The 16,783-nt window shown below is 37.0% G+C and overlaps 1 protein-coding gene across 3 annotated transcripts in view; it reads left to right on the top strand.

Moving 5' to 3' along the window:
• Window positions 1–16,783, top strand: part of CRIM1 (cysteine rich transmembrane BMP regulator 1) — a 249,518-nt gene that overhangs the window by 157,079 nt on the left and 75,656 nt on the right. The gene's annotated exons all lie outside the window — the stretch shown is intronic.

The raw sequence follows: 16,783 nt of genomic DNA, 5'->3' as shown, positions 1-16,783 counted from the left end.
AAGAAGGTATAGCTGCAGGATGGATGAAAAGTCCTGGAAGTCCTAAGGGTTCTACTTCAGGAGAGACTTGTCAAGCCTCAGGTGTCTTTGGGCTATCTCAGCAGGTCATGTGATAGTGCCAGTTTTAGGGCTCTGCAGGGTGGAGGGACAAGGCAAAGGGATGAGGCCTAGAGAACCTTAGGATATAGTAACAGGGCAGATGGTAAGGCCTGGTGATATCCCAAATTTGGAGGTAATCAATTTGCCAGGACTTAGTGACCCTATCCTAAATAGGGTAGGAGGACAGGGTGCTATTAATGGACAATTATTTGGGTCCAGAACTGAATCCAAGGAGAGAATAATTTCATTGTCTTTAGGAAATCGTGCAGTATTTTCCCTGGGGAAGATACTGAAGTGGTGACTCCCATCTCAACCAAGCTGTGTGAGCATTCAGGAATTTTGGATGGGTTCTGGGATGAACCAGGAAGAGGAGAGGGGATGGAAGGGAAAGGTCTTCTCACCACTTGGCCATCCTAGATAAAAGACCTTTAAATTTCTGCCTTGGGTTTTTGTATGTGGTTTTATTTTTTCCTTCTTGTATGACATTCGTTTCATGCTTTTACTGGTTATAAATTAGCCTCATTTAGACAGTCAGAACAAATCAACTTAAACAGTGCTGTAAATGATATTAAATAAGCCCTTAGAACAGTTTGGTCTATTGTACATGCTTACCTTGGGATTTCATGATGTAAAAGGGTTAATATGTGTTAGACACTGCGCTAAGTGCTGGTGGTAGAAATAGAAGCAAAAAAGAAAAATAATATTTTCCCTCAAGAAACTCACACACCCATGGGGAAGACAACGCATAAAAGGGGCTTGAAAAGCAGGGCAGATGGGGAGAAAGGGGAACGGTACCTGCCTAAGGAAATGAGAAACACAGCAGGGAAGAGAAGCATGGCTAGCCTGTGCCCATTCTCCAAATAGAGGACCAAGAAGGAACTTGCTGAGGAAAGAAAGGGGCCAGCATAGCAGAAGGATGTTCCAGGGTGAGAAGGCCCCCTGCACCAAGGGAAGATGCAGAGTTAAAAGGCAGTTGAGTCTCGATGGTGAAGTCTGGAAGAGTCAGAAGCATATCAGGGAGGAGAATGAGAAGAGATGAAATGATAATTCATAAGTGTAACTGTGTTCCATGCATCACATTTGAAATCATAGGAGGGGAGTTGTACTTTTGCCAGCTTTGAGAAGGAATTTCAAAGACCACAGAGGCTGTTCCACGTAGAATGAACCTTTAGCTCTAAGCACCCTTCCCACCTTGGACCCCAAGAAAGTGGGTGTGGCTACATCAGTTACTGCTTAATTTGCCTCAGTTGGACATCATTTCCAGTTGTAAAAAGGCCTATGTCCTTCTGTTCCTCTCTTTAACCCTGACACCTCCTGGAAAAGATATCTTACACTTTTGTTCTGGCAACACCTAGTTTTCCTTTCCTTTCCTAGTGTGAGATTTTACACGTATATAGATTTCTTGGTAGGTTGAAGAGAGAGTTTGTCTGTAAAACAAAATGAACTTAAAAGGATAAAAATCAATTTGTGTTTAAGATGGTATATCTTACAAAATTTTTGTGCTTATTAAGATTCTAACAAATCATTTCAGAATTGCATTTCAATAGAGTATGCCTTACAAAAAGTCTCTATTCCTCCCCAAGTCTTAAGATCATAGCTTTAGAGAGAAAAGGGAACTGAGAAGTCAAACCTAGGCTTTACAAACCAGAGGTCACCTGGTTGACTTAATTAACCTCTCAGGGAGCCTTTCCTCAAATATGCCCCATGAATTTCTGGTGTTCCAAGATCTGGTCTGTGAAGGAATTTCAGTGCTAGCAAGATTTTCCCTCTTAACCATTTACTGTGCCGTGGACTCCATTGGCGGTCTGATAAAGCCTATGGACCTCCTGTCAGAATAATGTGTGTTGCCTACATTTGTAATTGAAGGAAATTTCAGTTAGAGGTTAGTGAAAATAAGAGATACAATTTTTTCGCATCCAAGTTCACAGACTTTTCTGAAATTGATCCATTTATTTCTCAAGGGTCTGGGACTCCCAAGTTAAGAACCCCTGCTCTAGAATAGTGAATAAAAAATTATACATACATAAAAAATACTCATGGGAAATCATCTTTCAGTATAAGAACGGTCTTAATTTCCTCTGTTTTGCTCCAGAATTTCTCTGACCCCTCTTTTCTATCCCAAGACGTTTAATCTTCCTTAGCTTCAGTGACCTCACCTGAAAAATAGGGCTAATAATACTGTTAGGACCTGTCTCATAGGGTCATTAAGGAGATCTAAAAGAGATACCAGATATAAAACTGATTTTCAAACTTTAAAGTGCTCTGATGGTAATAATCATGATGATGATGGATTTATGGAAAGAATTTTTACTGAAATTTATTTTAATACCAAATTAATTTAGGAACCACTACTTTAAGGGGTTGTACCTACCATGGTCTTAAATATCATTTAGGATACTTAAGCTCTGGGTCTTTGTGGTTCTATTAAAACCATGCCTTTCCTCATAACTAACTTTGAAACACACAAGCTGCCACATTCCATAACTTGCAGATTTTAGACTAATTTCCTATAAATTACCACCCCCCATGCACACACATACCTCCTATACTTGAAAATAAATATCAACGAGACCTTAATGAAGCGTTGGAGTTGCATAAAATGGTAACAAAACTTCATGCTATGAGATAATGGATACACTCTCCAATGGCCTCCCTAATAGCTACTCCTGGAATTAAAATCCAGGAACCTGATTAATTAGTGAAAAAAAATCTATTGAATCTATTAATCTTGAAACAGTATTTAAATGATAGAAGCCACATATATCTACAAAGGAGACCCCTCCTTAGCTCTGGATTCTAAGAGAAGTCAGAGGCAAGGAGATACACCAAGAAGAAGACTCCTTTTGTCACCAAAAGGGAAGTGGAATGAGCAAAGTGCTTTGGAGTTTGATGTCTTGCACTTATGCATCTGGGTAAGTAGAGAAGGAATTAAAAATTAGGGCTTGGGAAGGATGGTTGGAGTTTAATAACTGACATGAAACAAGTACCTGTGAGAAAACAAAAAAGTTCTTTCTCCAGCCAGTTTTTATCAGTATCCATTTAAATTGCTGAATGAATGAAAAAATAGTTATTAAATGCTTACTGTGTGCCATACTGTATGCTAAGCACTAAGGATATAAAAACGAAAGTAAAGCTAGTCCTTGCCTTCAAGGACCTTACATTCTAATATGGGGAGACAAAAACACATAGGAACCGCACTCCCAAAATTCTGACTGTTTATTTAGAACTTTTTCTCCTCTATTAATAAGGAGAGAGAAGTTTATTTTAGAAAATGGTTGGGCAACCACAGATTTACTTCTTCTGACTCAGTTCTGGGCACCTTTCTCCAGCCCTATTTCCTATCTAGTGTAAGTCAGAATCATTTCTTCCTCAATCAGTCAACAAACCTCCTGTGTCAAGCAGTTACTATCTGCCAGCTATTGGGCCAAGTGCTGGGGAGACAAAGAAAGGCAAAAAACAGCTCTAATAGCTAAGGGTGACCAGGAGAGACTCCCTGCAGAAGGTACGATTTAAACTGTCTTTTTCTTTCTTTTTTTTTTTTTTGCTTTTAGGCAATTGGGGTTAAGTGACTTGCCCAGGGTCATACAGCTAGTAAGTGTGAAGTGTTTGGTCTGAGGCCAGATTTGAATTCAGGTCCTCCTGACTTCAAGGCCGGTGCTCTATCCACTGTGCCACCTAGCTGCCCCAATTTAAGCTGTGTCTTGAAGGAAGCTAGGGAAATTAAAAGAAGCAGCAGTGATGGTGCAAAGCAAAGCATGGGGGAGGGGAGCGATAGGTTCTGTGTGTGTGTGTGTGTGTGTGTGTGTGTGTGTGTGTGTGTGTGTGTGTGTGTGCATGTAGGCCAGACCTGTGTATTAGAAAAACAGAATTGACATGCAATCCCAAATAGAGGATGGATTGGCTTTTAGAGTCTCTTATAATGTATTTAGCGTAATTCTTGGTGGGAGAACTCATAAGATCTTTTCTATGACTTTAAGATTGACATTAAAAAGAATTAAGGGATAATGTGAGCTTATTCACCACTTGTCTTATATTCAGATGAGTAGTGGGTTTCATATGAGCCACATATCAATTTATCCATTAAAGTTTAATGTTAACCTCTAATTAATTATAGTGCTGAGCTGATGAAATTCAAGAAAACTGACAATATGCCTTTGAAAGGATCATTACTGAAGTCATTCACAATATGTCTAACTATGATTTACAAATGACTTCAGTTCAACAAAAGAGAGGACACAAGATATATATAGGAAAGGGAAAGAAAAGCAGTATTTCAGTATACAGGGAGTGGTCTACTTTAGGGAGGAGGTCAGAGAACAAATATACTGTTTAGTCATATTTAATGCATGTGACAAAATACTCTGGGAACAATTGCATAGCAACTGTTAACACATCCTATTACATGGACTCAGGGTTTAATCAAGGTCCAAAGTCATATGAAAAGATCTCACTGAAGTTTGATTAGGAAAGCTTTTGGTTTTAGATGCTTTCTATGTTTACTTCTTGCATCATCAATATTGTATATTAACAACCTGTGTTTTGTTATAATTAAATATACAATCCTTTTAAGTGATAGCACAGAATTCTTTGAGTAATACCTGGACTATTACTGAAGAGAACGTTCTTCTTTTTCTTTTAGGATCTTAAAAAAAATCTGGACTGTTACTTGACAGCATACTCAATTCACAAGTACATAAGTGTTCTTTAGATGGACTCTTAAGTACTCTCATGATTAAGTCATACAAAGTTAGTGTCAATATCCTATCCAGGTGTGCAGATTAGAGGACCTAACTTAAAATAAATTGTATTATTTTATTTTGTTTCTTTTTCTCTCTTCTCCTCTTTTAACTTGTTCATTAGGATTGTTAAAAAATTTATTTTCTGATAGCTGTAAACTTTTATCTAGGAATTATATAGAGCATATGTATTATTTTCCATTAAGGAGAGATAGAATGCTTGCATGTAATATATGTCTGCTTAAGATTACTGAAGCATATGTAGGAAGTGGACTTATCTATAACAAAACCTCTTATTGGGTGAATTCCTGCCTTCTTGGTTAGATAAACCAAAGATTCAAAAGGCTCTGAATTCAGACTTATCTATATCACTACCTTTTCAGGCTGAAGTATCTTGACCTCTGTTTTGGACCTCTGGTCAACAAAAGGGTAATAGCCATAGAAGTCACTAGAATGTGAATTGCTTGGAGTTATGATTTTACCTTTTGAAACATGTTCCACAATTCAGAACTAATGGTCTATCTTAAGCTTCTCTGGATTGCATATAGAATAAGAATTCTTAACTTTTTATGTGTCATGGACACTTTTGGCGCTCTGGCAAAAGAGCCAATAGAGGAACCCTTCTCACAACAATGTATTTAAATACATAAAACAAAATTCACAAGATTAGAAAGGAAATGAAATTATATTGAAACATGTTATAAAATTTTGATTTTTTTCAAAGTACACATCTCAAGTTAAGAATGCCATGCTTAGAAGAACATGCCCAAACATCTTTAGTTAGTCTTGTACTGGACCTTTAAAACCAAGCTTATTAAAAAACAAATAAAAAACTAAGCTTGTGCAAATTATCCCTGCTTAATAAATACTGTTAAGTTATTTTAAGTGTCCTTGGTCTAGGATCACAGACCTTTTGTTGGCATGGACTGAAATGACCACATAGAGACATAAAAGTAGATACCATTGTCTTGTGACTCCTAAATATGACTTCTAAACTGCTATGCAGTTCACTTTCCAGCATTTTTTTTCACCGCAGAATTCTGGGGTTCAAGGATTGAAGCCCTTCATTTAATCTTCTCAACTTGCCAAAAGATAGCAATATATCCCTTAGCTTTCCTATGTTGCTATTTTATATCCTTATTTTTATAAGATTTTGTGCACATACCTCCACTGTCAATGCAGTACCTCATCCCATGGAAAATACCATTTTTATTACAAAGTTGGATTCACAATCATTTGCCCTAAATAACAAGTTATTGTGAAATTATAAATATTAATACTGCCCTAACAAACACTGTATGTCAAGAGGAGCCATAGCAGGTAGGAGGCCATTTCTACTAAGGATTTCTTCGTTTAATAGTTAAATAAACATAAGAGACAGGTATCCTTTGGGAAAATTTTTGGTTAAAGATGCATGTGGAATGCACAAAGTTTTTTTTTCTTTTTTTGATAATTTATTTATTTTTTGTTTTCAACATTCACTTCCATAAGATTTTGAATTTTAAATTTTCTCCCCCTCCTTCTCCTCAGCCCTCCCCAAGATGATGTGCAATCTGATATAGGCTCTAGTTATACTTTCATATTAAGTATATTTTCCCATTAGTCATGATGTAGAGAAGAGTTAGAACTGGTGGAAGGAATCACAAGAATGAAGCAATAAAACAAAACAACAAAAGAAAAGGAGAGCAAATAGTATGCTTCCATTTGCATTCAGACTCTGTAATTCCCTTTCTGGATGTGGATAGCATTTTCCATCTTGAGTCTTTTGGAGTTGTCTTATATCCTTGCATTGCTGAGAAGAGCCAAGTCAATCAAAGTCAGTTATCACATAATATGACTGTTATTGTGTACGTTGTTCTCCTGGTTCTGCTCACTTCACTCAGCATCAGTTCATGTAAGTCTTTCCAGGTTTCTCTGAAGTCCCCCTGCCCACCATTTCTTATAGCACAATAGTATTCCATTACATTCATATTCCACAACTTGTTCAGCCATTCCCAAATTGATGGGGATCCCTTCAGTTTCCAATTCTTTTTCTTTTGCTTTTTTTGGGTGAGGCAATTGGGGTTAAATGGCTTGCCCACGGTCACACAGCTAGTGTCTGAGGCTATATATGAACTCAGGTCCTTCTGACTCCAAGGCCAGATCTCCATCCACTGTGCCACCTAGCTACTCCTCAGTTTCCAGTTCTTGGCCATCACAAAAAGAACTGCTATAAATATTTTTGTATTTGTGGGTCCTTTTCCCATTTTTATGATCTCTTCGCAATATAGACGTAGAAGTGGTATTGCTGGGTCAAAGAGTATACACAATTTTATAGCCTTTGGGCATAGTTCCAAATTATTCTCCAGAATGGTTGGATCAGTTCATAACTCCATCAACAATGCATTAGTGTTCTAATTTTCCCACATCTTCTCCATCATTTATCATTGTCCTGTTCTCATGTTAGCCAATCTGATAGGTGTGATGTGGTACCTCAGAGTCATTTTGGTTTGCATTTCTCTAATCAAAAGTGATTTAGAGCATTTTTTCATAAGATTGTAGATAGCTTTAGTTTCTTCCTCTGAAAACTGCCTGTTCATATCCTTTGACCATTTATCAAGTGGGAATGACTTGTATCCTTATAAATTTCACTCAGTTCTCTATGTATTTTAGAAATGAGGCCTTTATCAGAGATACTGATTATAAAATTTCTTTCCCAGTTTTCTGCTTCCCTGCTAATCTTGGTTGCATTGGCTTTGTTTGGGCAAAAATTTTGCAATTTAATGTAATCAAAATTATCCATTTTGCATTTCATAATGTTCTCTATCTCTTGTTTGGTCATAAATTCTTCCCTTCTCCAAAGATTTGATAGGTAAACTATTCCTTGCTCTCCTAGTTTCCTTATAGTATCAGTCTTTATATCTAATTCATGTACCCATTTTGACTTTATCTTGGTGTAGGGTGTAAGATGTTGTTTTGTGCCCAGTTTCTGCCATACTATTCTCCAGTTTTCCCAGCAGTTTTTGTTAAGTAGTGATTTCTTATCCCAGAAGCTGGAGTCTTTGGATTTATCAAATAGTAGATTGCTATTGCCATTAACTATTGTGTCTTGCTATTCCACTGATCCACCACTCTATTTCTTAACCAGTACCAAGTAGTTTTGATGATTGCTGCTTTATAATACAATTTAAGATCTGGTACAGCTAGCCCTCCTTCCCTTGCGTTTCTTTTCATTAATTCCCTTGTTATCTCTAAATGCTTATATGAATAAAATAGAGAAAAAAGAGATCAGTGAATTGGGCATGCAACTAAAAAAGCTAGAAAAAGAACAAATTAAAAATCCCCAATTAAATACCAAATTAGAAATTCTAAAAACCAAAGGAGAGATTAATAAAATTGAAATTAAGAAATCTGTTGAACTAATGAATAAAATAACAGCTGATTTTATGAAAACAAACCAGCAAAATAGATAAACTTTTGGTTAATTTGATTAAAAAAAAAAGAAAGAAGAAAACCAAATTACCAGCATCAAAAATGAAAAGGGTGAATTCACCACCTGTGAAGAGGAAATAGAAGCAACTAGGAGCTATTTTGTCCAACTATATGCCAATAAATTTGACAATCTTAGTGAAATGGATGAATATTTACAAAAATATAAATTGCCCAAATTAACAGAAGAGGAAACAAAATACTTGATCAACTTCATTTCGGAAAAAGAAATTGAACAAGCCATCAATGAACTCCCTAAGAAAAAACCTCCAGGGCCAGATGGATTTACAAGTGAATTCTATCAAACATTTAAAGAACAACTAATTCCAGTACTACATAAACTATTTGGGAAAATAGATGAAGAAAGAGGGCTACCAAATTCTTTTTATGATACAAATATGACGCTGATACCTAAACTAGGAAGAGCCAAAACAGAGAAAGAAAATTATAGACCAATTTCCCTAATGAATATAGATGCAAAAATTTTAAATAAAATATTAGCAAAGAGATTACAGCAACTTATCTCGAGGATAGTACGTTATGACCAGGTAGCATTTATATTAGGAATGCAGGGCTGGTTCAGTATTAGGAAAACAATCAGCATAATTGACCATATCAACAACAAAACTAACAGAAATCATAGATTATCTCAATAGATGCAGAAAAGGCATTTAACAAAATACAATGCTCATTCATATTAAAAACACTAGACAGCACAGGAATAATTGGAGTCTTCCTAAAAATGATAAGTAGCATCTATCTAAAACCATCAGCAAGCATTATATGTAATGGGGACAAGCCAGAAGCATTTCCAGTAAGATCGGGGGTGAAACAAGGATATCATTGTCCCACACTGTTATTCAGCATTGTACTAGAAATGTTAGCTTTAGCAATTAAAGAAGAAAAAGAAATTGAAGGAATTAGAATAGGCAAAGAAGAAACAAGGTTATTACTCTTTGCAGATGATATGGTATATTTAGAGAATCAATTAAGAAATTACTTGAAATAATGAACAAATTTAGCAAAGTTGCAGGATATAAAATAAAACCCACAGAAATTAGCATTTCTGTATTCTACTAACAAAGCTCAACAGCAAGAGATAGAAAGAGAAATTCCATTTAAAGTTACTGTAGACATTATAAATTTTTGGGGAATCTACCTGCCAAAACAAACTCAGGAACTATATGAACACAATTACAAAACACTTTTCACACAAATAAAGTCAGATCTAAACAATTGGAAGAATATCAGGTGCTCATGGGTAGGCCGAGCTAATATAATAAAAATGACAATCCTACCTAAATTATTTTACTATTCAGTGCCATATCAATGAAACTACCAAATAATTATTTTATAGAGCTAGAAAAAGCAATAACAAAATTCATCTGGAAAAACAAAAGATCTAGAACAAAGTTTTTTTGATGAAAGTAATTCAATACATAACATTTTTCATCCTCTCTTGATGTCTCACTTCATTTTAAGTTTCATGGCCTAGAGTGAGTAGCCCTTGCCTATCAACCAAACAAGTTCTTCCCTGCAATTTTTAACGTATTTGATTTGGGAATAAGAGTTAGCATTTATATATTGCCTACTGTGTGTCAGGCACTGTGCTAAGTGCTTTACAAATATTATCTCATTAGATCCTCACAACTACCCTGGGAGGTAGGTGCTATTTTGATCTCTATTTTACAGCTGAGGAAACTGAAACAAACAGTGGTTAAATGACTTTTTCTGGGTCATACAACTAGTAAGTGTCTGAGGCCAGGGTTGAACTCATGTATTCCTGACTCCAGGCCCAGGGCTGCCCCTACTTGTTATTGTAGATATAAGCTAGGATATAAGGTACAAATTGAACAAACAGGAGGCAGCCCAGTGTTGTGGGAAGCATTCTGGATATGAAGTGGGGACCGAAGTGGGTTTGAATGTTGCATCTCATATGCCCACTATTGGTGTAACCACGGTCAAATAATTTAATCTCTCTGAAAGGAGGCCCCAGTTGCTCCATTTGTTAAATGGGAATAAGAATATATGTATCATATAACTCACATGGTTCTTGTGAGGCCCAAATAGGATAACATATATAAACTATTTCATATAACAAAACAGCAGCTATTATTATTGGGGTGTTGTGGGTTTGTTTGTTTGTTTGTTTTTTCCAGACCTGAGAGCTGTGTCACTTAGGGCTGGGGGGAAATGGCACACGTTTTTAATTTCACATTTTGTTGGATTGAGGGGAAGTGTTGGAATGTAGTGATGGGTGGTACAGTCTTGATTTTGTTGCTCTTTCTATGAATTGGGTTCTGTTGCATTCTGCAGCTGCTGCCCTAGGTGGCAATCAAAAATAGAATGAGTTATAGTACTTTCATGTGCAAATGACTTTTCAAGAAAACTGTGGTTTTCTCACAGTGTAGTGGGGAATGTTGTGGGCTCCCTCAGAATTCACTTTCAGTGAGAGATCTACATGAGGAAGTATTTATTCCATTTCTGTACTGTTACAAATTCTGTACTCTAACAGAGACAATGTGATGTGATACTAATAGGTTCTGCTTGAAGGAGCCTTCAGTCACTGTCATTATTATCTTTTCAAGATCAAGTCTGCGTCCCATGGACTTTTCAAGATTGTGTTTTAGACAGATAGTGAATAACATAGACATTACTTCTTTGGGCTTTTAAATGAAGCAGATACTAGGTATTTCCAAGCATTGCTGGTAAAGAAACCAATGGTATGGAACAGTTTTGTCCATTTGTTTCATATACGTATTAACCAACACAGCCTTGGGACACTCTAGGGATTCTTGTGTATAGACAGGTAGTTTGCCATTGCATTCTTTGATGACGTCCTAGGGAGGAAAGGTCTCTTCATGCCTTGCCCTGCTCCCTTGGGTGAGGAGAAGGCTCTGTTAATGTAAGTTGCCTATTTGAGAAATGAGTGAACACTTCCCTGGAATGTCGTAGATCCTTAATAAATGTTTGTGAAATCAGAATGTTTGTTGAAAGGGCATGGTGCATGAACCATATGGGTCATGTTGAGTTCTGTCAAATGGAGGGCTCCAAGAGATGAGAGCAAGGATATATGTCTCGTGACACTGCCATTCAAGGTCTGCCATCTACATGAAACCTTTCCTGATGCCCCTTCACTTCTAGTTCCTCCTCCATAAATGACAGTGTATTTATTTTGCATGTCTTTTGTTGGTATTTATACGTGTAAATGTCATCTCTACTAATTGAATGTAAGTTCCTCTAGGACAGGGGCTATTTTATCTTTAGATACCTGGCACCTAGCTCCATGACTGGCACATAAATGCTTATTGATTATTTGCATGGTTGATGTCTTTTGACCTGAAGGAGAGTCGGTCTTCTCAGCTCAGTTAATGACAGACAAGTTACAGGCAGTAAAGGGCCATGAGGTCAGAACCAGAGATCATAAGTATGAGAGGAAAGTTAGGTTCAGTGAGCAACCAGAAAGGCTCTGTCCCTGGTTGCAAGACCGTAGGGCTGAGGCCAATCTGAAGCAATAGGTGTAGAAAGCAATGTAACCACTCAAAACAGAGCCAGCTCCTATAGTCTTGGAATTTTGCTTTAGGATATAACCCAAATGTAGTTAGAAAGAATAGATCAAGGATGAATTAGAAAGAATTTCTAAGCTCTGGAGCACGGAGATTATCAGAAGGACAGTGAGGCAGACAGAAGGTTGAAGAGGAGGAAGAGTGATTGAAAGGCCAAAGAGAGATGTTTTCATTTGGAAGAAAAGGGTAAGAGAGCCCACAAACTCCAAAAATATGAGTCTAAAATGAAGGCTTATAGATCTGAAGCTCACAATATGAGTCTAGAATATGTAGGGTAAGGGGCTCAGTGTTGGGGGGAGCTGTAGGAGAAAAGCAGCTTCCTAAAGGTCCCGCTTTCCTATGCAAAGAGATCTGCAGGTTGCTTTTTTTTTTTTAAGTTAAAGCCATTAGTTAGATTGAACAGGAACTCAAGAAGCATTTGAGGACAAGATCTGGCAGGAGAGGGGTAGTCAGGAAGGAAGAAGGAGCTATGCAGAATGAGTTTTATTTCCCTAGACTGGAATTCAGTGTTCAAACCATTGTAAGCTTGTCAACTTCCCCTTTGTTTTGATTCATGCATTAAACACTTGAAAAAGTTAGAAGTTCCATTTCCAGGGAACAGAGGAAGGGATATGAAACACAGATATGTCCTCTCGTATGTTGCCTAAGTTCAGATATTATAGGTTGGGTCGTGGGAAACTTGGGAAACAGAAATGATGGTAGCAACAGAAAAAAAATGTGTAGGAAATGGCAGTGAGCCACTCCCTGGAGTTCGCTGGCAGTAGAAAAGGGTGGCACCCCATAGGACAGTAGCGCTCCATAGTATCATGATCCAGGTATCATTGAAGACAGTGCCAGAATGCTGCTATCATCCGTGTTGCTGTGTGGCCCACTGGAGCAGATCCATGAAAACTTTTGACTGATTTCCAATAGCTGAGTATATCAGTTCAGGACTTCCTTAGCAGGGTATGACTGGCTTCTAAAGGTTTTTATGATGCCCAGGATCAGGGGATCATAGATTTTGCATTGGAAATAACTTTAAAGGCCATGTAGTCCAGCCTTACTGTTCCTTGCTAAGTTAGTATTTCATACCTCATGCCACTGCTAACTTTTTTGGCCATTCTGCCAGTAGCAGATAAAGCTGAGGTGTCCAGCATATCATTAAGTGGGAATTCTTTATAATTTTTATGACTAGAGGCTATTCTGTCATCTTTACTACCCCTCCTTTTTTGGTCAGATTTGTATCTATAGGGATTAATGATTGCAATCACCTTTGGAGACTTTGTTAGATAGTATGGTTTTTTGTTTTGTTTTGTTTTACTTTTTAGGAATGTGTTGTTCTGATTGGATATGGTAAAGCCCATGTATTAAGATGCTGCGTTAAGCCAATCACATACCTGAGCATGATGCTATAATGTACTTCTCTAAAAATTAGTGGGAGGGGCATCTAGGTGGCACAGTGGATAAAGCACCAGCCCTGGAGGAGGACCTGAGTTCAAATCTGCCCTCAGACACATAATACCCTGGGCAAGTCACTTAACCCCATTGCCTAACCAAAAAAATAAATAAATAAATTGGTAGGAACTGCCAGTCATACAGCTCTCCCCATGCTGCCATCTCAATTTTAAGGGATAAGTCAAGCCCTTTTAAGAGTATGGTGAAAAAAAATCCTTGCTCAATATTTTATCCCCATCAATGTTGATGTCATTGTTTGAATCAAGAGTGAGATTTATTTTAGACTGCCAGAAAAACCTGTACCAGGCATATAAATCTGGGTAGGATTCCTTGATTAAAAAAAGTGTGTGTGTGTATGCATGCACACACACATATACATACATACATACATACTTCTGGCCTAGTGAGCAGGGTCCCAAATAATTAAGCTTCTTATTGTATGCAGAGGAGTCTAGCATAGTTTTGCTGACCCCAAGGGGTCAATGATGTCAAAAGAACTACAGTGTCACAAATTTTTAATGCCCCAGTAGAGGACAAGGGTTAAAACTAAATCCGTGTATGCTGTGGCAGTGCTGGACACACTGCTATTATTAGTAAGGCACCAATAATAAAATATTCATAGTATTTGTTTTCATCCCTTAACTCTAAGTATACTGGCAACTAGTTCCATTTCTCCAATTCCATAAAAGGTAACTGAAGCACAGAATCAGTCTTTTTTTTTTATTGTTTGTCCAAATAAGGCTATATATGGAGTAACAAATGCATAGTAAATGACCATGTGGGGAAAGGCTTTAACTCAGATCTTGGAAACTTTTCATGAATTTCTCTGGTTATGTAGAGTAACTGAAGAAATGGACTACCAAAAAATATATACATATATGTACACACATATAGCATGTGAAGATAAGGCTTTCTGTGCTGAAACTTTTGCATTATAGACTTGTGGATTTTACAGCCATGTGACAAAATTGTCCTATACCCATTTCAGATACTTGGTTCTGGTTTCCATTTATGCCTGTGGTAATTATATGTGACTAATGGTTTGTATTTAAGCAAAAATCGATTTAAAGTTTGGGGAGGTGGTGTAGTCTCACAGAGAAGTTTTAATGATAGATGACTTGATTATTCTATGCCCCCATGTAACTCTCCATGAAAAGAGTATAGTTGTTATTACTTGATTTCTCGTAAGACCCCTATTCTAGCCTACAGCCTACATAAATGAAAAGGAAGATTATCTGACATTGCCCTAAATTCTAAATTCTGGTATGGCCAAACCTGGACTTGGTTAGAGATTAATTCTAAAATGCTCTCTTGAGAAAATTCCCCTTCTGATTTTATGAAGTCCAGTCCTAGCTGATGAGGACCAAGCCTAATGAAGTGTATGTGGAAGGGTGTAGTTTGTTGTTTACTTCCTCTAGTTTCCACATCCCATGCCTATAAAGGAATTATTACTGTGAGCCTCATAATTTCCCTGCTAAGTACATGTCCTCAGTAAGTGAATCTCAAAGTTCAGACTTGGGCTGCTAATTTTCATTTAATCAACAGAGGCGGGAAAACATAGTCTGGAATGCCAAGTATGTGAATGAAAAATATTTAGTCATTCTTGAAATGATAGGAATGTTTTTCCAACAAGCTTAAATAAACACATACTCTATTGGGGCAGTGTTCAACTTTTTTTTGGATGAGAGACAACTCTCAGGCAACTAAACACAAGTTAATGAAGGTTATTAAGAGACATTCCCTTCAGGAAAGGTTGTGGAACCTTTTTTTTTTCCCCCTTCAAGCAAGGATTCCACCATTTTCCCCCCAAAGACCCTTGATCAGGATATTACAGTTGGTTTAGTTTTTGGCTTTTTATTCAGGTCTTCAGAACTGAAACTTTGCAGTTACTCCTCACACCACCTGGACTTCTCCCCACCTAGACCCTTCCTATTCTAAAGGGCTTGTCTTCACCTTCTTCCCTATTGAGTTTTAATTCTATGAAATGGATTGGTTTGAGCCTGCCCAGGTTTAAAGCATTTATTGGTGATTTTTATGTAATTGATTGCTGTTTGTTTCTTCTTTAAGCCAAGAAATAGGATTATAAATTAATGTTATTGACTACATGGCCTCTGATTTCAATCTGAGATCCTTGTTTTTAAAGACATATCAGAACTTATCCATTCAAATGTGCCTATAAGATTGTTGAAAATAAAATATTACAGTGATATGTAAAATGCCTTCTATGATAGTACCTAGATAGATAGTACCTATGATTGCATCACATTTATTAAGTGCCATTATGTGCCAAGAAATGTGCTAGGCACAGGAGATATAAATGTAAAGAATAAAACAATCTCTACCCTCAAGGAGCTTACATTCTTAGTAATAGAAAGCTCTTCTACCATTTTTTGCATGTAAGCAACTTCAATTGTATTTGATGCAGACTGTTAATAAGAAATTCCCTGCAGGTCAGTGATTACAGCCTCAACCTCCCAAACATTCCAGGCTTCATTGATAATCTGGAATTTTGAGTACAGATTAGCATCTTCTCTGTAACTTGAGTCTCAAGAGAGATGTCAGAGAGGTTAAGTAATCTATCTAGAATTTCATTGACAGTATATATTAATGGCAGAATTTGAACTAGGATCTTTCTGACTCAGAGGGCAGCTTTCTATCTACTATACCATGCTCCTTCTCTTAATTAATTGACCTAAACTTTTAAAATATCACTGTCAAAATCAATTCAGGTAATTCATTTCAACAAACATTTATTATTTACAATGCTCATTTATTACAGTTCTCATGTTATTCATATGAATAAAAAGAAAATTTTAAGCAGTTTTCAAGAAGAATTTATTAAGATGCTACTATGTACTTAGTACTGCGTTAAACAGATAGAAGAAAAAAACATCTTGCACTAGGGGAGAGGTCAGATTAAATGATCTTCCAATTCTAGGAGCCTGTGATCCTAAGCGTAAAATACAGTTCCTTCAGAGTTTACAATACAGATGAGAACATAAAACTTAACACATATAAAACGATGAACAGTAACAGAATATCTAAGAGGCTAATCATGTGTTACAGAGAATGAGTGCTGTAGGAATTCAGGGAAATCAGTGGGGGCCAAAGTAGTTGGGCAAGACTTCAAACTGTACTTTGGAATTGCTTAGGATTCAAATAAGCAGAAGGGAGAAGAGAAGGCATGGCAATCAAAGGCAAACACCATGAGAAATACAGTTTCATTTGTTTTGTCTTCATAATCCCAGTAATAGGTGCTTAATGAATGTTTGTTGGTTAATTGATTGATTGATATGTAACAGAAAATATTGGTAAATAGCTTTACTTCTTTCTCTCTGTCAAAGGCATCACCATAATTCTTGTCTTCCAGGTTCATAAACTTAGTGGTATCCTCAAGTACTCATTCTCCCTCACTCCATATATTTGATCATTTGCCAAATATTACTCTTCCTATTTTCTCAACAACTCTTGCATCCTACC

The sequence above is a fragment of the Phascolarctos cinereus genome, unplaced genomic scaffold (genome assembly GCF_003287225.1).
Source record: "Phascolarctos cinereus isolate Bilbo 61053 unplaced genomic scaffold, phaCin_HiC Scaffold_2;HRSCAF=192, whole genome shotgun sequence".
NCBI lineage: Eukaryota > Metazoa > Chordata > Mammalia > Diprotodontia > Phascolarctidae > Phascolarctos > Phascolarctos cinereus.
Note: the sequence above shows the minus strand (reverse complement) of the source record. Positions and strands in the feature narration are given on the sequence as shown.